This window comes from Rhipicephalus sanguineus, chromosome 3, assembly GCF_013339695.2.
Source record: "Rhipicephalus sanguineus isolate Rsan-2018 chromosome 3, BIME_Rsan_1.4, whole genome shotgun sequence".
Taxonomy (NCBI): Eukaryota; Metazoa; Arthropoda; class Arachnida; order Ixodida; family Ixodidae; genus Rhipicephalus; species Rhipicephalus sanguineus.
The window spans coordinates 198,708,932-198,730,357 of NC_051178.1; the positions used below are offsets into that span (position 1 = coordinate 198,708,932).

Below are 21,426 nucleotides of genomic sequence, written 5' to 3' on the forward strand. Positions count from 1 at the left end.
GTAATCTAGGTCGAGCGGCCGGCCACGTAATTCTACCGTCGTTTCCTGAAGGTTTCGTCTCACGCTCGATGACGGTCTCGGCTGAAAGCTCTATACGGATATTTTAGGAGGACCGGCAGGACAGGTCCGGCGGCCAAGAACCGCGTCTTCGGGCCCGGCGGTCCACGCGACCGTGACGAGCGCACGTCGCAGGATTGGCCGGATTGGCGCTGTCTCGCTGCGGCCACCTCGCACACACATCTCGCCATTTCCTCCCGCGTTCCGCACCAGTTGCGTCGTCGCCTTGCTTGTAACGGTGCGTTTGATTATCACGCCTTTCGTCTCCCGCCATACGGCATCGCGCGCGCGCATTTGGTTGCCGCCACGCTGTCCTTTAATGACGCTCGTGCACCGTGCAATCGCACATCGCGGAAACTGCATGAGACCTGCTCATCCGAGAAACGCCGTCGCGAATATATTCGGACTGCGAGGCGATTGCACGCCGACCCGCTTTTAAAGCGACGCGTCCGTGTGCCGACCTCGTTTCGTTTGAGAACATTGCTCTACGAGCTGTGCGAAATAAGTGCTGTCTGGTATGTTGTGGTCACTCTCTCTCTCTCTCTCTCTCTCTCTGTATATTCCACGGCTGTATTGCAATGCCATCGGAAATGTGCATTCCGTTTTGAAGATCTGGAGCTCGATCCAGGTGAGCCCTTTCGAACCAGCGTGAAATCGTGGTGGACGGAGCCGATTGATGTTTGCCTGAATGCATTTTGGAACGAAAGAGAGCTTGTGGATCGGTCGTCCTCTGGTAGCTTATCGCTGGAAATGACCACTCACAAATGAGGTGTGCAATGAGTGCACAATTCGTAGACTGCGACGCTTGGCGGGCATGCATGGACGTTCACGTGCCCTGCAGTTGAAGCAGTAGAGCGTAGTCGAAAAAATTGACGTCATACACTCTGGTTTCCGCAGAGGAGTTCTTTATTGCCTAGTCATGGTTCGCAAAGCACCGCGATTATTGGTATGGTCCTGACGGAGGACTTGTCCTGTCAAGGTCCGGCGCGGAGCGGTTACGGTGCTCGGCTGCTCACCCGAAGGTCACGGGTTCGACCCCGACCGCGGCGGTTGCATTTCGATGAAGGTGAAATGCTAGAGGCCCGTATACTGTGCTATTGTCAGTGCACGGTGACGAACACCAGATGGTCGAAATTTCCGGCGCCCTCCACTACGGCGTCCTTCAAATCACTATCGTGGTTTTGGCACGTTAAACCCCCGATAATAGTATTATATACTTGTCCTGTCAACTGCACCCAACAGATCGCAACACTGGTGTGAAATAGACAGCTGGACAACGGGAAAACGAATGCGAACGAACACGAACAACAGGCACACCAGGTGGTACCTGATGGACTAGACTGCTCTGTCTTTTTTTTTTTTTATAAAACGCCAGAGCAGTTTTCTGTGTACCAGAGACAAGAGAGTCCTATGTACTGTTACAGCTAGCCTACAGTAACCTTGCACTTTGACTTGCTTCCACGACATGAAATATCGTTCACTTTCACGCATAATTGCTTTTTTTTTTCTTCAAAGCATTCAATTTCGTTTGTACGCCTTCACTCTGCCTTGCGATCATTGAAACGCTTATAAAACGCCTTCACTCGAAGCGACAATATAATTGTTTCACTGTCGCAGCTGCTTGTTTACGTGTACCTTTCAATCATTGCAGCTGTACGCATGTATTGCTTGCCCCAAGCTGCCCTCCACGGCAACTTGTCTTTAGCCGAGACATTGACAACGGGATACCAAACAGCACCGTCAGGACAGCTGCTCTATACGGTCCCTTGAAGCGGGACCCGTGCCTATACGTCAAGACATCTGGCGATATTCATGTCCACTTTGTTTTAATGCATGCGCAGATAATTTCTCAGTTACGGAAGCATTTGCGCAACGCATCCAACTGCGAGGTTCCTGTGTGAAACCGACACTGCTCGAGGCAACACAGCGGGGAGACGTCCTTTGATTTCCTCTCTGTTTCTGGAAGGCCGATCACTATGTACATGCTCTATATACTGATAAATATAGCGGCGGGGGGGGGGGGTGGGGGGGGTGATGGATCAGCTGCCTTGGCGCGTGCCTTGAGTGCAGCGATCCTTCTTGGTTATCTATACCATCGGCCACCAGACTTCTTTCCCGCCGGCAAAGGTTGTGCCAGAAAATTACTATATCCTAAACAGCGTAATCGTCATTTGTATTCCTTCTATCGAACTTTTATTTATTCGCCTTTTTTTAATCGTCGTCCCCTATATATAGTCCCGCTTGTTGCACTTTGCGCTGGAAAAATACGAAAAATCAAGATAGTGACGATTATCGTTGATCGCCATTCTCGCGGCGTTATAGAGCACCTTTTCCACCTCTTTCTAAAAGAGCAGTCAGGATCTATTTGCGTTTTCAAAACATTTTTATGCAGGTGGTGGTTCCCTATCGCTGCAAAATGTTGGTATACCGAAAAATTCGGCAGATCCCACGTCTTGTGAGAGTCCGTTTAATGCGAAGCAGTCAGCTAGTACTTCTATGCTGCATTTTATGGCTTGACCCAAGCGTTACGAGGTTGAGCGACGTGTTTTTGTACGTGTAGTAGTTGTGTGCACATCGTGGGCTTACCAAGCACGTCGACAACACTGCGTTTAAAGGGTAACTTATGGTGGGACGTAACGTCAGCACTCACGTTAGAACACATACGTCAGTTTTACCGAAACGAAGTGCACTGTACGGTGCAATGATGTGATATCTACGTAACTTTCGTTAATGCATTCCTCCGGAGTAGAGCAACGCTTGAATACAGCTTGCTGAATCATAGGAATACAAATGTAATGTTTATTAGACTTGCTATAAAGCGGAGCCAACACGGGAACCACAGACGTTAACCTGACATGACGCCTGTATCGTAGAGGTACATATAGTGTTTATTGATGCCTATAAAATTAGAGAGCCAGTACCACAACCACAATTGACGTTGACCAACATTACGCCTGCATAGGGTGCTTATCCAAAGCACTTTCTAGACCTGGCGTGGCTCTGTGGTAAGGTATACCTGACTGCCACACAGAATGCTTGGGCTCGATTCCTGCTGGGATCCTATTATTAAATGCGAAGTATTTCTTAGCGAACCTCAGGCACTTTGGCCGTTTCTATCTACGTATCTTCATCTATCTAGCCGCCTACGTCCAGGCGCTCTCTGGTCCCTCCATAACTTGTAATAACCAAAATTGGCGTAGCAGGGGATCAGTGTATGACGAACACGATTCACTGGTCATGACATGAATAACGCAAAATACATGTCGCGTACGTCATGAAACCCTTTCTCTCAGTCACGTGGGCACATACCCGTAAACTAGAGTTAATGTTATGTGGTTATGTGGCACAGGTTATACAGAGTCTCAAACGACATAGTAACCGCGATTGACATAATCATAATAATTGTTGACGTTTTATGTCCGAAAACCACGATATGATATGAGAGACGCCATAGCGAAGGGCTCCGGAAAACTTGAACATCGGGTATTCTTCAACGTGGACCGAGATCGCACACACACACGGGCATCTGGCCTCCATCGAAACGCGACCGCCGCTGCCGGGATCGAACCTGCGACCTTCGGGTCAGCAGCCGAGCACCTTAACCGCTGCACCACCGCGGCGGACGCAAGGAAAGTCAGGAAACTAAAGACAGAGCACCCCTAGAAGACGCTCAACTATCATCCACTCGTCCACGTGGTCCGCAACGTGGACCACGTGGATTACGCAAAAATCGGCGTCAATGCTTCTTACAGTAAATCTGCCGAGAGAACCAGGCCTCTCATCATTACCGGTGGCTTCAACATTGATTTATCAAAACCCCACCACGCTTGGTCCTCATACTGCGTGAAAGACGGCTTGGATGTGGACAGGGCATCAAAACACCTCGCTGCTACGTCCAGGAGAGGAGGCATCATAGATCATGTCATCGTAAGAGGCATCCAGGATTTCCACCAGCTGCACTATACCTCGCACATCACTACACTTAGACTCCTCATAGCCGCGATCACGAAAGGATCCGATTCACAGTCCGGTCTAGCTGCTGGTGTTCACTGTTCACGGTGATGATGACATTGTTCAAGAACTAAGATCATGTAATACACATACACACGGGTTCGTGAAACGTGCCGCGTTCTCCGTCATAACGGACAAGTAAGCATAACAACTGTAACTGTGACTGAAACGTACGTGCAGTGCGCCTGCGCGTGCCACTCGGCTGTGTATATATCTATAGACTCAGAATGAAGCTTAGTTGCGAGTAACGCCTGTCCTGTGCATCTGTGTTCTTTCGTTGTCCTGATTGGATTCGCGCTATCCAGTATTGAAGAATATAAGCACTACATATCAGCTTACCGTGTCTGGTGTTGGTAACACCCACGTTGCTGTTGCCATCGTTGCGCAACTGCAAACAACTGGTTATATAATGCATATGCGACTCTTAAACATATGAGTGTGCGTATACCACTTTAATATTTCTCTAGCGTGATTCCGTAACGTTTCGCTCAATATGAAAAATTACGCCACAGTCACGATCCCGCGCATGCTTCGCATAACATCAATTCCCACGGTACGTGGGATCTGCCGATTTTTTTCTTCTTTGCACTCTTCGGGTCAACGCTGCCGATGTCGACTTTCTTAACGCTCTCGTATTTAAATGGCCGATGTCTCTTCTCGCCATTCCTGCGTAGGTATAAACTGTCGATCACGGCGCGTACACAGGCCCATAGCCAGGAATTTTTTGCGGGGGTAGAAGGGGGGGGGGCACTTGCTGAAAACCTTGACTATTTAAGAAAAACACCTATTAAATGCGGAGCATTTATTACCGAACCCAATGCATTTTGCGCGTTTCTATCTATCTATCTATCTACTATCTATCTATCTATCTACTATCTATCTACTATCTATCTATCATCTATCTATCTATCTACTATCTCTATCTATCTATCTATCTATCTATCTATCTATCTATCTATCTATCTATCTATCTATCTATCTATCTATCTATCTATCTATCTATCTATCTATCTATCTATCTATCTAACCGCCTACGTCTGGGTGCACTGGTGATTGCCTCCTTAACTTGGTGTAGACTAAAATTGGCATCGGATGGTAAGAGGATTTCACGAATATGACTCTCTGGTCATGGCATAAATAACGTGAAATTCCTGTCCTGTACGTCGTCAAACGCTTTCCTCCAGACACACGTGGTACATACCTGTTTACCTCAGGCCGCGACATACGGGTATGCGCCTCAGGTGATTGACAGTTTATATCTACCGAAGAACGGCGAGAACGGACATTGATAAATTATATGCGAGAGCGTTAAGAAAAACCGAAATCGGCAGCGTTGACCCGACGAATGCAAAGAATAAAAATTAGGATCCAAAGCAGGAATCCACCCCAGCATTCTGCGTGGCAAGTCCGGTATTCTACCTCGGAGCCACGCCAGGTCAATAAACTGGTTTGGAAAAACCAGCCTACGCAGGCGTAATGTCGGGGCAACGTCAATTGTGGTTGTGGTGCTGGCTACTAATTTTACAAGAAAGCAATAACACTACATATGTACTCCTATGATACAGGCGTCATGTGAGTTTAACGTGAGTGGTTTCCAGTGTTGGTTGCGCTTAGCAGTCAAATAAACATTACATATGTATTCCTATGATTCAGCAAGCTATATATTCAAGCGTTGCTTGACCCCGGAGGAATACGCTGAGGAAAGGTGTACGTACGATATTCACATCATCGCACCGTAAAGTGCACTTCGTTAGGATAATACTGACGTATGTTCCCTAACGTGAGTGCTGACGTTACGTCAGACTGCAATGTTACCCTATAAACGCATAGTGTTGTCAACGTGCCTGGAAAGGGCCACGATGTGCACACTACTACTGCTCTTACAAAAACACGTCGATCCACCCTCGTAACGTTTGGTTCAAAGCCAAAAAACGCAGCATAGAACTACTCGCTGACTGCTTCGCATGAAATCGATTCCCACAAGGTGTGGGATCTGCCTAGTTTTTTTTCATTATATATTTTTGGTACCAACACCTACCTCACCAATATTTCGATTGGTGGGGGGGGGGGGGGGGGGGGAGGCCTGTGCTCCATAGCCCATCCCCCCCTGACTACGGGCCTGCTCGTACACCACGGCCCGTGGTATACGTGTATGTGCCACACGTGTCTGGAGGAAAGGGTTTGACGACGTACGCAACAGGATGTTCACGTTATGGATGTCATGACCCGACAGTCATATTCGTCAAATCATCTTACGCTCCCATGCCAATATTGGTCTACACCAAGTAAGGAGGTGATCACGAGAGCACCCAGACGTAGGCTGGTTAGATAGATAGATAGATAGATAGATAGATAGAAGCTAGATAGATAGATAGATAGATAGATAGATAGATAGATAGATAGATAGATAGATAGATAGATAGATGATAGATAGATAGAGATAGATAGATAGATAGATAGATAGATAGATAGATAGATAGATAGATAGATAGATAGATAGATAGATAGATAGATAGATAGCTAGATATAAACGCTCGAAGTGCCCAGGGTTCGCTAAGAAATGCTTATCATTTAATAGGTGCTGCGTAAATTGAATGTCACGGAAGTTAATAATTATCATCCGCCTGAAGCTCACACAAACCTTAAAAGGAAGCCAGGGTCCGCATTTTGCAAGATATTTCTGTTCCCTTCGATTCTGTTCACTTCCTATCGCTCGTCGTAACAAGTTTCGGCCAATGTCGAAGGACAAAAAAAAAAAATCTAAAACGAAAATAATTCTTTACGTTGCTCGCCCTCGGGTCTTCATACGTGCTTCCGTCAAAGGTAACGATAGCGAATCTACTTAAGCATTTATCTAATCGTGTCTATACGTATTTTTGTTTGACAACGTTTTTTTTTTTCTTCTTCTGGTGAGACTTGATATAGATTACGAGACATCATTTTTCTCGCGCACGAATTTATTGCACAGCAGCGCAATTTCAGCTGTTAATCTGAGCCTTTCAAGGTGACCTGTACGTTCTTTAGCAGCATGTAAGAGCGGCACATTATCGTGGAACTTGTTTGCGCCGAGCTTGCGCTGCCACAGTGGCGTCGGTCAATCAAGGAACTCGTGCGTTCTTTAACGCAGGCGCCCCCCTGGAGCTTGCCTATTGCACGACACATTTGACATACGTCACACGACGTGATGCGCCCAGCTTTCTGCTGTGCCTGTTCCAACGCTCTCTTAATTCTTTGCGACTCGCCTTCGTTCTCTTACGCAGTGGTGACGTATCGATCGATATCACAGTCTCATGTTAGTGTTGCCCGCCCTCTCGCTGCTCCTTCCCAGTCACACGGTCTAAATGAGGGCGTATGCACAGCTCGTGTACTCGTCCCCTTTTCGTTTCGCATCACCGAAGCCGCGATAAGACGTGCGTATACATAGAACTGCCTTGCACAGTCTTGATGATACCGGCCTGCGCTGTGCTATACGATCGCAGTTTCATTTGTTCTGAGCCGGAGCGGGCCAATCGGACATAGTGCATCGAGGTCAAGCGCTTCGATATTATCTGTAGTAGTTTCTCGCATCCAAAATGCTTCGTTTTGTAACGATGCGCAAAGAGGTTTCTGTGTAGCTTCATTGCTAGTCTTTTTCTATTTCAACCTCACGAGTTGCAAAAGAAATCCCCACGTTTTCGCGCTGTTTATGACGAGCTTTACGTCTAGCGAGAGTGAAGGTTTTTAACACGAAAGTGTTTTATGCACGGGGTCCACCAGACTTTCATGACGTATTTCCGTCACGGAAATACGTCATACGAAAACTTTCCGTCACAGGAGTCGAACTCATGCCCTCATCTGTTCGCCTACGATGGATGGCGGGCGTTTAGGCCACTGAGCTACCGCCAAACACATAGCGGAGGCTATATGAACGCGCCTTTTATCTTTCACACTTTCCTCTCACAGTGTTATTGGATGGATGGATGGATGGATGGATGGATGGATGCTATGAGCGTCCCCTTTATAACCGGGCGTTTACATTTGTGCCACCAGGCTGGAAAAAACACCCGCCGTTGCTACGACCGTCCCATTCGGCGCGTTTGCAATAGAAGTGTCAACGCTTTAACACACCGCGAGGTGGTGGCTTTCGCCCAAGCCTCGTTCGTAGCATCCATCCATATAGAAAAATAGCTCTCCGACGCTCGCCTGGCTGTCGTACCGCGTTCCCCGCTCGCCTTGTGAGAAGTAACGGCCAGGCTAGAGGGAAGACACGACGCGCGTAGCGTTTCTCTTCGCGTTTCACGACGCTTTGAAGGAGTTCATATCGGTACCCGTGTTTAGTATGTGCTTGATGATGCCATATTGCGCGGGATTCATCATATGCGGTGTCCCACGTATCTTTTAGGAACTTCAGCTACCGCAGGGTTAAATCTGATCATGGGCGTTAGTGGTCGGTACGAAGATGTGCTACTAGGCGGTCAACGTGAGTGTATCCACATCAAGCGTTGCTATATCTGCCAAACAACAGTAGACATTGTACGAGCTCTCATGTACCAAAGCCCTATAAACAATCAACTACTTCTGGGACGACACGTTTGACTTTCGTGTTATACCGATTCCTATGACAGAGGGATCAGCCATCTTTTTTTAGTGCTGTGGTAAAGTCGTTGAAGCTGTGTGTGAAATATCGGTTGTATACAGAGAGCCCGCGAAAAACGCGAATGTCTTCCTAGATTCTGCTTCGCGCACGATCGTGCATACGAAAAGTACCATAGAGAACGGTGAAAAAATCGTTGTGCTAAGAAGTTTAAGACCCGCCTGCGTGTTTCTCGTGTTTTTTTTTTTTTTTTTAACGCTTGCGCGAATTCTAGCTCACGTCGAGCAGAGACGCGAAACCGAGCGAGCAAGTGAGCTCAGGGTCGAATGCCAACGTGCGTGCTGCATGCAACGTGAATGCGAATTCATCGCAACAGCGCCGTGGATCGCAACATGTCGGCGACGGGGGGAAAACAGTGCGGCACGTTTCCCGGCGCCCTTGGCCGGCTCGGCCCTTCGCCGTTTCAGCGAGTCGTTGTAAGAAGTCGGCGAAAGACGCTGCGCAAAACATTTCCGCGCACAGGTGCGAAGGCTGTGACCCACGGCAGCCGACGACCAACTTAAACAGGGTAAAAAGAAGAGATAAAAGCGCCTAGGTCTTTCTTCTTTTCTCTTTAAATGCAGGCACAAAGGCATGGAAGGCAGACAAACGCGATGAAGGCGCCGACGTACGGCCTGGCACTCGACGACGTGAAAACGACTCACAAAAGATGTCAGACGGCGCGCGCTTCGTCGTGAGACGCGCGCTCTCGGTTCTTTTCTCTGCGAGACGCACCCGTGCGCCCAGAACAACGGCAGCTATCTACTCGCCCTCCTCCACCCGTCACCCCCGCCTTCGTCTATATGAAGACCCCGAAATGAGATCCCTTTCTGTTCTTTTGTTCGCCAAGTCGACGACGACCTACAGCGCGCACATAAACGCATTCGCGTCTATAGCACGGTTGTCGCCGGCGGGGAGTTCTGCCCGCATAGCCTGCCTCGTGCGGTGCAGTTTCTCTTCGTGTAAAGCGCACGACTGCATATGCGATCTGTGTCCCGTATGACGTTAAGCCATTGTGCGCGGCCACGTAGCAGCTATAGCGTATACGCGTGCCAGCGCTGATCATTGACCTTGTTCCGGGACTGCATTCTCGAACCCCACACCCGAAGTGCCTCATGTTTTGTCTGCTCTTTCGTGCTGAACCGTGCCTTTATTGTGCGCCTCCTGTTTCAGGTCAGGGAGAAGAAATTTGCAGAAGCCACGGTGCAGGGTCGCGCCAGTATCGTGCCCGTTTCGTCTTCGCTGGAGAAGGAATGATACGATACGAATCTCTCTGTCTCGGCTCAGCGTCAACCGCTGTCGGTCGGAAACGGCTCACGAGGGCAGTAGAGCTGCATTATAGTACATTCTAGTATAGAGCTACCTCGACATAACATTGTGAACAATGCGCGCTAGTCCGTAAAAATTAATCTCTCCTGCAAGCGCGGGCCGAAAAAAACCACAAGGATCAAAAATTTTGAAACACCCGTCGTTCCTAGGATTATCTTCAATTGTAGTCCAACGTGGTCACCTTCCGCTTATCGAAAAGTTGAAATACCTCGCTGGAACGCCTTTTCTCTGACCTTCTTTTCTTAAATGAAATAAAAGGCATTTCATAGGAGAGAGAGAGAGAGGGAAGTTAATGTGGAGTCATCCCTGCTTCAGGTTACGAGGACTGTGGCGCGGACCACTAACACTTCTCATGAAAATGCTCGATTAAATGCGATTTTCAAACACATGATCTCTGACTCCCCCAACTAACGAGCGGTCTACCTAGGATGGGACTGCATGGGACTATATAGGGAGCATCCGGTAACGCTGTAATAATAATAATAATAATCAATCATCAATCAATCAATCATTTATTTAACGTGCCCAGGAACAACCGTAAGGTCTTTGTGCAGGCGCACGCAAAAAAAAAACAATAAAAATAAACTATACAATACAGACAGTCTTCAGAAATAAAAAGAGCAAATACACGTAGACAAAGAGAAATGAACACAAAAGGGAGGAGTAAAATAAGACAACACGAGAAATATTGAAGGGGAATGAAAAATTAGATTGCATATATACAACTATGCGGAAAGACGGAGAAGGGAAGACTTTGTACATTGTGCCACACTATGTCAAAACAGTACAAAGCTCGGATAAAAACAATGATTGTGGACTATGAAAAATGTCAAGATCAAGAAAATTAACATTATAGAGACTTTGTATTCTGTGAACGGTAGAGGTGTTGGAAGAAGCAGGCGGGTACATGAAACGGTCCTGTTCTCTCTGGTTAACTTACGCGGAATTCGAAAATTAACACAATTGAGAAGTACAGGGCATGATATGATACCGTGGACTAGCTTGTAAAGAAACAAGAGATCAGAACGATTTCGTCGGCAGTGAAGTGATGGCAATGATAATAATTCAGCAGTATTTGAACGAGATTTTTTAGCAAAGCGATGGTTATATATGCTAAGGAATTTTTTCTGGACTCGTTCAATGGTGTTACCGCTGGATTGAGCAATGCCATTCCATATCACGGACGCATACTCCAGTTGAGGAAGACATAGCGCGGTGTACAATTTTCGGAAGGGCATAGGAGAACGGAATTCTCTAGACAATCTGCAAACACAGCCTAGGGTGCGAAGACCCCGCAAAGCAACACGCTTAGCGTGAGCAGAAAAGTTTAACGTGCTATCAACAACAACACCAAGATCACTGATCTCATAAACCTTGCATAAGGACACAGAATTGACAGAGTATTGAAATGACACGCTAGATGTTTTGCGAGTGATAGACATGAATTTTGTCTTCGAGGCATTCAGAGAAAGGTTATTAGCGTTGCACCATTCGGAAAAAGAGCGCAATCTGACTGCAGCAAGCGACAGTCGTTAACTGAATGAATTTCCTTAAAAACCTTGATGTCATCGGCATACAAGAGGAAAGAAGAATTACGAATGGCAAAAGAAACATCATTAACGTAAATTAAAAATAGGAGTGGGCCTAATACTGACTCTTGAGGGACCCCACTAGTCACTTTATACAAAGAAGACGTTTGGCCATTTACCGCTACATAACAATATCTATTGAGCAGATAGCTCTGCAGGAGATTCACAACCGACAAGTCAACATCAAATTGCGCAAGTTTAACCATAAGCAGTGTGTGGCTGACTACGTCAAAAGCCTTGCTCAGGTCACAGTAGAGTACGTCAACCTGTCCTCTCTGAGAAATAGGTGTGGAGATCTGCGTCATGAAACTAGCAAGATTTGTGGTAGTTGAGCGGCCAGCGAGAAAACCATGTTGATTAGGAATCAATGAGCTTTTAACACTAAAAGACAATATTTTGTGAAGAGCCAGCTCGAAGATCTTTGATGTGGCACATAGTAGAGAAATCGGGCGATAATTAGAAACATCTGTTTTAGAGCCCGACTTAAATACTGGGAAAACCACGAGCAGTTTTCCACATGCTAGAAATGTGGAAGTGTCCAGGCAGTTATTAAATATCGTAGTCAGTACTGGGACAATATACTACTATAAGCTTTTAGTATGGCGGAGGGGATGCCATCTGGGCCCACATGATAAGGATGGTTTTAAGCACTTAATGCATTCGCAGATAAGATTTTCATCCAGCGACAAAGCACTGGGTGAGCGAACTGCTTAGGCTGTCTGATATCAGTGCTAGAGTCTGAGGCCTTATAAACGGATGAGAATGTGCGGCAAAACAGTCAGCGACGGCATGCACTTCTACCCCATTTGAGTCTAGTAGTCTGAAAGACTCTCCGCTTTTGCTGACCGTTTACGTACATACTTCCAAAACTCAGCTGGCCTGTCAGAAGCGCTTTTTTCTAAGAATTCAATATACGAACTATGATCCCGCTTATATAGGCGTTAGCGAGAGTTCGAAAAAGCTGAACTCTTCCTTCCACTCGCTCGATGGAGAACATTTAGATTTCCTGTGTGCGCGATCTTATGCTTCAGTGCACTGATAAGTTCAGATGAGAACCAGTGGGGATATTTACGTTTTTATGTGTGTATTGGGGAATAAAATTACGCATGCTGCTCAGTACAAGCTCCGCAAACTGATCAACCTGGTCATCAACATTCGGTTTGTCAGTAACCTGTGACCAGTCAACGGTGGACAAGTGATGATAGAGGCCCGTGTAATCACCTCGCTTGAACGCAAATCTTGGAGATTTGTTTACGTAACTGCTGTAGCTCGTTGTTTCGGCTGATGCAGATAATCTTACGTTAAGTGGTGGGTGGAATTTGTCCGGACGTACAAGAGAGATGTTGGAGCGGGAAACTTCAAGGGGTTGATCGTTTGACACACACAGGTCTAAGACGTTGCCACTGGAATTGACGACTGAATTATGTTGCACTAGGGAATTAAACGCCAGAAAGTCCAAGAGCAGGCTGCACTTTTTCTCTGTGAAATGATTGTAATGAGAAAAGGTAAGCGTGCTCCAGTCAATTCCAGGTGCATTGAAATCCCCAAGAACAATAATTCTGTGCCCACTATGAGAAGATATCACAAGTTCAATGGAAGACATGACATCATGAAACGAGGCAGGGGACATGCTGGGCGGTAAATAGAAACATCCAATCAACATTTTCACGGCGCTCAAGGTTGATTTCTAGCCAGATCGATTCTTCGATAGTTTCTAGGTCTTTCCGTCTAACGGATTTCAGTGAATTGTCAATGGCAATCAGCACGCCACCGCCTTTCTGTTTGGTTTCACTGAAATCTCGATCACGGCGGAAGGTGGTGTAGGTCGGGGGAAAAAAGTCCGATGAGGGAATTTCAGTGCCGAGCCAGGTTTCAGAGATAGCAATAATAGAAAAGCAGACAAAGAACAAGAAAACTCGAGTGTCTTGGTACGCAGACCCCGAGCATTTTGGTAGAATATGTCTACGTCACACGGCACTTTGGATTCCAGTCACTATCTCAGAGGGATAGAGGGATAATAAAATAATAATAATAATAATGATGATGATGATGAACGCATACATTATGCGGTCCACCTTTCTTAGTGCGATCTTCGCTCAAGAAGCAACACGTGAACACGGGTTGTACAAGTGTTATATATACAGCTACGTTTTCTTCGCAACACACGTTTCGTGACGCATGTAGTAAAGCATTCGTCAAGGCATCCGTGGTTTATCCGCTCTCTTGCCCCAGCGCGAAACGTTCACGTTCATGTGATGAAAGTTGTGTCTATACTGTGCGTATTATGCATAAATAGTCCACTTTTCGCTCACGCTTGTGGTGCGTGATGGCAGGTACACCCGTCAGCAAAAGTTTACGGCACACAGGCCCCACTACAAATGCTAATTTCTGCTCTGTTATTGCGCAGCGCTTCTACACGAGCTGTTGACTGTATCGGTTGCAATACGAACTAAATACAGGCTGGAGTATTTACTAGGACTTCATGTTCCCACATAAAGCGAAATATAGCTTTTTCGAAAATTTCGCGTCCCGTAAACTTTTGCTGACGAGTGTACGTCATATGAAACCGTTTTTTTTTTTTCTTTTTTCAAGTCGCGTGTTAAGCCTAGATCGTGCGACTTTTAGGCATAATTAAAAAACAACATGCTATAAATTGTTGACTTGGGTGGAGCAATTTATGAAGACTATTTTTTCTCCGGTAAAATGCCGCATCGGAGAACAAAAAAAAAAAAGAAAAAAACAGGCCGAAGTGCGTCCGTAATCGAATTTTGCGTCCAAAAAGCCGCAGAGCCAGTACGTTACTGTGACGCCATGAACTTCAAGATACCGCTATATATACGTCTCTTGTTCGGCCAGCTTCGTGCATACTATTTTTTCCAAGGATTCGCTTGCTTGACTATACTTGATTCCATTGGAGTACACCGTAATTCTTGATCATCGAAAAGCTGCTAAACAGTGCCGACGGACACTCGAACTCAGTGACATCATTACAGAATGGTGTATGAACTTGGAGATGCAATCTTTAATCATCTAACCTTCTTTGAAAGGGTAGGCAATGGGAGGGGGGGGGGGAGGGTGGCTCCTCTTTTTGCTGGCCAATCTCGGCTTAAGCAATGTTTTCGTATTGATATTCGAGAAGTATATAAATACCTTCCCGCCTTTAGTGTCCCTTTAACAACGCAATTCATGCAGAACATTTTACCGTCATGCGAAACTTGAGTGTAGGCAGTCTTGCGCTGCTTCGTCGGTCGTGAGCGTTCCGCGTAACGCTAAGGAGATGCGGCCGCTAAGCGGCGCAGCTCTTAGCGGCAGAACAAAACAAGCGAATAGAAACTGAAGCCCGAACAACGCGAGTCTCAAGCGAGCCATACTCCCGAGCGTCTTCCGAGGCATGGTTTGTTTTGCGCGTCTCGTATAGTCACCGTCGTATTCTCTTTGGTTGCGGTCACCTTGTCTGGCCTCTGCGATCGCACAACCACCGGGCGAGACGGCTCGGCTTGCGCAGCCCGACAGGTCGTGCCCGAGCGGACGAATCAGCGCAAACAAACAGCGACTGGCTTCCTGGAGGAATCGCGACGCTGCCGAGTCGTTGGGTGGCTTCTCCGGTGACATCTCTGTCACTCTACCGCGCTTCAAAGGGCATAGCTGTCTTAACGTTGTTGCTGTTTTAAATCACTGAAAAGCAAATTGCGTATGCACGACGAAGATTGTAACGACTTGCAATGGCAAGTTCAGCTCTCCATTGCGCAAGGTGTCGCTGACGTGCGTGTCGTTATTAGTAAATCGCAACTTCAAGTGCGCGTTTACGAACTCATTCTAGCAAAGCGCGGTTACCACGGCGTTTTAGTGAAGCGTCTGGTTAACCTCCCTGCGTTTCCTTGCTGTCCTCTGTTTATGTGCTTACTGCGTGCACTCAAAGAACGGCAACTTTAGGCTCCGATATTTCTGTGCGCGCTTTTCGCGTTCTTCCCGCCATTTCTTGCGTTTATTTTGTGTGTATGTGATCAGACGTATGATACTGAAGATGCTTCAGACCTAAATGACTCGAGCCAGCGCAAAGGCCCAATATAATAACTCACCATCTCAAGCGAACTGGTGAGTGATACCAGGGAGAACCCATTCGGAATGCACGGGCCTGTAGTTTATTCCCGCAACAGGCGAGTCAGGCGAAATATAGCATGTGGGATTCCAATGCCTTTCTTTGTGCAAATTTGTAAACTAACGACTCTAAACTGAAGTTAGCCGGGATGTTTCGGTTATATGGATGTACCTTGAACTAAGGCTAGCTTCGAATCTGTAATTATGCGGACAGGTCCGATCAAGTAATGGACGTGGTCATTAACAGGATGTATTAATTAGGCGGCGTAATTTGTCCACCAAAGCATATTCTCCTTTGACGATTTGCTGTGAAGGGGCAGAGTGGCGCTACAGTGCAAGATGTCATTTGTAAATACCCATTGTGAATAAAAAAAGAAAAAAAAAACTCACGGGGTGCCTTATGCATTCGCCTAAGACGACCCGAAGGCGAAAGCCATTTTCTTCTTTTTCTTCTCACTCGATGTATTGATCCTGCCTCGCCTCCCTCCGAAAGCTTTCTGCACCTAACGTGGCTTCTCACTCCAAGATTGGAGGCATTGCGAGCTTTCTGTGCACCTCACCTGGTTTTGCACTGCCTCTGTGATCGGCCCACCTTTGAGCAAGGGACGATGCAATGTGATGACGTTATCATGTGACGTCATATTGACGTCACAAGCTTTTGGAGATCTGTGACGTCGTGATGACGTCATCGCGTGATTTTTTTGCATCACTCGTGTTGATGCCGACGCCGCGGGACGACGTTCGACGCGGACGGTCCATTTTCGCGTTTGATGAGGCATCTAATAAGGCTTTCGCCTTAAAGACGGGCTGTGACTTTTGGGCATATGCACAGCGGCGATAATGTTCTCGCTCGAGGGATGACCCGAAGTAAAGACGACTTGACGTATAGCAGCAAAACCCTGCGCCACTCTGTTTTCGATAGCGCCTCCTGTCGCACCGCGTATACAATCCAGCTGTGATATCAAAGGTCACGTCCTTCCGTTACTGCGGAGCGTGGAAAGAATGATGCATCGAAGTCGCCCGAACAGCGCGTTTCCGGGGCGTAACCCGAATGTCCACGAGGGCAGGTCACTGGAGTGCGTCACGGAGCCAGGTAGCGGACCTCCAGACGTCTCATTCAATGCAGGCAACACCGTCCGTGCGCTCTATATCGGCAACCGCTTTATCTTCTTATAATTTCTTTGTCTCGCTTCTTTCTTCGATGCTTCGATGGCGGAGCGGAGCAGCATACGCGGCGATGCATCGAGGACGCGGTTTGTGCGGAGGTCGAGAGTTCGCCGTATGCGGGACCGCGTCGGATGCCGTCACCGGTCTCGCATGCCGGCTCCGTTTGACGCCGCGTGGATCGATAAAATGTGATGCATTACGCGCACGAACGGTGTCTCGCATCTTCCGTGCAGGACTAGATAGACATCGTGCGAGTTGTGGTATATATAGCGCGCTTTTGTGGTGATGCTTTCATCCGATCGAAACAAACGTTTGATGCTATAGAATCAGAACAGACGCTATAGTATGCCTTCACACTCTTATTTCCCTTGCCTTTTCCCTTCCACATGAACGGGGTAGCCAAACGGATTGTATACAGGGATAATGACTGCGTTTTTGCTTTCTTCCTCTCCCTATCTCCTGCAGCCTCCGGGCCAACCCAGTGCATGTAATGTACATATTCTGTGCCGTGTTCAATGAACTACCTATATAAGATGAGTGGGGCTTTTAGGCATCGTGGAATGCTCATATTCGATGACAGTGTTTGTTACTGGAACTTCTGTAGTACATTGGTCAAAGTTATAGCAACAAACTCGCTAGGACTGAGGACTGGGCATGTTGGTGCATACAGCACACTGGATGCGCAACACTGACGGAACGCAGCGGAGAAACACACGCCGCGGAGTGGTCCTGTGTGCGTCTCCCTCCCTTATGACCCGTCAATGTTACGCAATCCAGCATACATTGCAGGATAATATGCTTCATTTTTCTTCCATTTTGTATTTTGCTGCATTTGCTTATAGTGTTTTTTGTTCTCCCTTCCATTGTACAATTTTCTGTTTTTTTCTTCGTTATCATTTCTTTTTATGCTTTATGTATTGTGATTTTTCTGTAACCCCCCCTACTCAATGCTTCTCTGGGGCCTGTAGGGTAACATGAATAAATAAATATACAGATTACGCTGGCCTTTCTCGTTGCATGATGTTTGCGCCGCATTCGTGCCGAATTTGTCGCGTTACTTTTTCGGAGTTACTTTTTCTTCTTGGTGGGCGTTTACAGCCACTGGGACCTCGGCGTAAGTGGAGGCGTTGAGGTGTGGCGAGCTGTTATTGCCGGAGCTTCCGAGTGAAGTCCACTCTGACCCTTCGAGGTTTAATGCGAGTCCTGTTTCCGGCTACCTGCTTCCTCGCACAACCACTGCGGTTTTCAGAACACTGTGCGTGTGTTACTGAGCCGATGTGCATATTGAGTTCCCTTCTTCCTTCGGGCATTACGTATGCGTAGGTCACTGCTCACGCGCGCGTGTCTCGCCGCGGCCATCGGATTGAGAGCACACGGCCGAACATCACGGGGAGCGGCGGCGCGTCGTTATGCAAGAAGATTAGCGCGACCTCGCTGTCCGGAGCCGTGGCCGCGCACGTGCGCTGGTATGCGCGTCACGCTCTGTCACCCCGCGTTGGTTGACTGAGTGGCCCCGCGTCTCGTAAATTGAGCGAGCTGGTCGGAAGGCAGCTGCGCATGAAGCGTAAGCGCAATTTGACGTCACAGCTTCCGTGGCCAGCGTCTGTATACCCCTTTGTCTTCCGGTACTTTGGGATGGTTATATCCGCGCCCTCACTCGTGTAATTTTCTGCTGGCGGTGCTTCGCGCGCCGAGGCTTTTCATCCGGGACACTGCCCTGTCCTTAACCCGACACTATATTTGCCGTTGGTTCGCTGTGTGCTTGTGCATGTCGTGTGCTTGCGTACTACGTATCAGTTGGTCATTCTATGCATTACCATTGTCATCTGGAGTAGCGCACTATATGAATTATGTGGTTATGCAAACATATCCAACATGTATTTAACTATATGTCTGTTTATATCGTCTAATGTTTCTGTCGTAATCATGTGACTTCTCGCAACCTGTGCTACCATCGATTTTATGCGGTTGACTGTAAGCATCTATATGCATGTCCAAGGTTAATGAACGTGCACGCTGGCGCAGGATAGAGTAAAAGGAAAGTGCTCTGTCGCATGTATTAGACACTGCAGCACAGTTAACTGACGTGCACGCACAGTGTGTGTCGGTCTCTTGGCCCTCTAAATTAGGTATACGTTTTAATTCACCGCGCTTAAAAAGATGTCGCGAGCTGTTGTGTATGCGAGTGATCCGTCATAGCATCTCTTGTGCGCAGCCTCGTGTTCCTGGAATACGTGCGCAGTTTTACGCTGCAGAGGTCTCACGCCCTGAGGGCGGAGTGCCGTTCATGCTGGCAACCTTGACAGCGCGCTGATTAGCGGTGCCACCGTGGGAGTGGCTTCTGCATACATCCGTACGAAAATGGGAAACGCGCTTTCCGCTGGCCGTGCTGCTGCAGGGGTAAAACGAGGGCACGCCCTGCTTTGAAAATAACGCAGCTGCATGTGAGAACGCGCCGACTGCACAGGTCGAGATAAAGGACCCGCGCCAGTTGTGTACTGCATGCGCGGAAAGTCGATGCAAATCGGAACGCATTCAAGGAAAAGGAAAGACCGCCGGGGTTCGTGACGTAACCCTCGGCGCCTGCAGGTACTGCTCTGTTTTGGTTTTTACACGGGTTTTTATTATTCGCAGAGCATTTAGTATAGGTATGTTCGGTTAGTTAGACGGCGAACCGAACAATGGCGGCAACGGAACTATTAACGAAGGATGGGGGCCAATGACGGAACTACACTTTACATACAACTGTGAAATGTCGTGAATTTGATTTAAGAGGAGATTTATGGACTCGGCCATGGAAGACGGCGATCGAGCGCTCCGGAAAGTGCTGCAATGCTCACAAGTCAACGCCGTTAATTCCGAAACTACTCGGACGCATGTTTGCTTAAGGTTTCACCTGCGTTAGAAACACTACATGGTTTAATTCAGGCTCTAAAACGTACGCTTGACAATGTGCTTAGAAGCAGGATAACAAACGATGCCACGCCGCACGTTCACGTAATTACTCGTAAGACGTGCACGCTGTTGCTCTGGTTTCAATTTCAGCGCTCTACATATTTCGGCTGATACACGGTAGATGCGCTCAATTTACACTCAGCTTCTGTATATAGACTGTAGTATGCTTGTTATATTATGCTATATTAATGTATATGATCGATTTTTTCAATGTATGGGTATACATATCTCAAAGCTAACGCAAACGTGGCCTAGTATTTGTAATTTAATCATATCACGCATAAAGCCTCAGACTGGGTCCATAAAACGGGCGAACAGGTCGTGTTCACTTTCGCTTCACTGCGTTTTGCTTGTGTGAGTGTGATACGTATACAAGTGCCTCGAACGAGCGATCTTTTCTATAGGCTGCTCTATACACCTAATCTTTTCCACTTTTGAACGAATTATTTTTTTGACGATCAGCAAATTTCATTTTTCCTTTTCAGAGCTAACGGTTAACTAGTTTAGTTTTCTCAGTGTACTTGTTCTGACTCGAGCCAGTCTTGGAGCGAAGAACCAGGCTTTCTATATTGGTAGCCCAGCGCGCCGCCAATATATTGCGATGGACGACGGGCATCTCAAAGCTGTCAAGGGCAGCCAAGTGGCAAGGGTCCTTCCCTCGTCGGAGACATATGGCCGCCGTTGCGTCAAGCCACGGTATTTCGCTGCACTGTTGGAACGGCGCCGAAGTCGCCCTCCGTCTTCACACCGCATCCTCTCTACAGCTTTCCGCCCCGTCATCTCCGTCTCGATAGACGCCACTACAGTGGCACTTTGTGAAATCCTGGCGCTGCCTCGATGAGGTTTGGCCAAGCTGGCTTGTCAGGTCCCCCTCAAAAGAAGCGTCGGCCAGTCCCACGCCCCAATGTTCGGTTCTCGGGAAGCCGGTGCATTGATTTGGCGACCACGGCAAACGTTATAGCCCCCTCGGTAGGATCCTTCAATTAGCAGAATTTGGCAGAGTTTCAGAATCTCCGCGCTGGAACCCACGGCGTGGGCACTTACGGAAGGGAAGCAGTGGGAAGCCTTTGGTGTGCCTGCGCGAAGAGCGTCGCGATTATGTCCATATCGTCTTATACCACCACGTTCTATTACGACAGCAGGTGATAATCAGCGCAAACGTGTGCTTCTACACAAAGTGGCAGTACCTATGATGAGCGTATTTCGGGTATTTCCAGAGCGCATCACTGACTGACCAGTGTGTGCATTTTGTGTTGCGCTAGACGATTCTACGACGCGTATGGAAAGGAGTCCGTCTTTGCGCTGTGTTGCGCGGTGGGACGGGTTCGGGAAGAGCAAAAAGGGTGGGGGGAGAGGGTCGCCGCGGCGAACTTCGCCCCCCTTAATGGAGCACCCATGCGCGCACGCCTATGGGAACGAGCACTTACGCCCTTGGAGTGGCCGACATTTCGCTTTGCCATTGGCTCGTGGTCGGACTGAATTTCGAACCATCAGGATAGCATTCAGACCAATGCCGCGGTATATACCTCTTTATCGCGCTGACGGCTGCCTCCATATACGAAGCACTCAAGCGAAGAAAGAGTGCATTTCTCTAGAACTTTATCTCTG

At 47.7% G+C, this 21,426-nt stretch overlaps 1 protein-coding gene across 15 annotated transcripts in view; it reads left to right on the forward strand.

The window, feature by feature from the left end:
* Positions 1 to 21,426, forward strand: part of LOC119388044 (histone deacetylase 4) — a 552,121-nt gene that overhangs the window by 323,121 nt on the left and 207,574 nt on the right. The gene's annotated exons all lie outside the window — the stretch shown is intronic.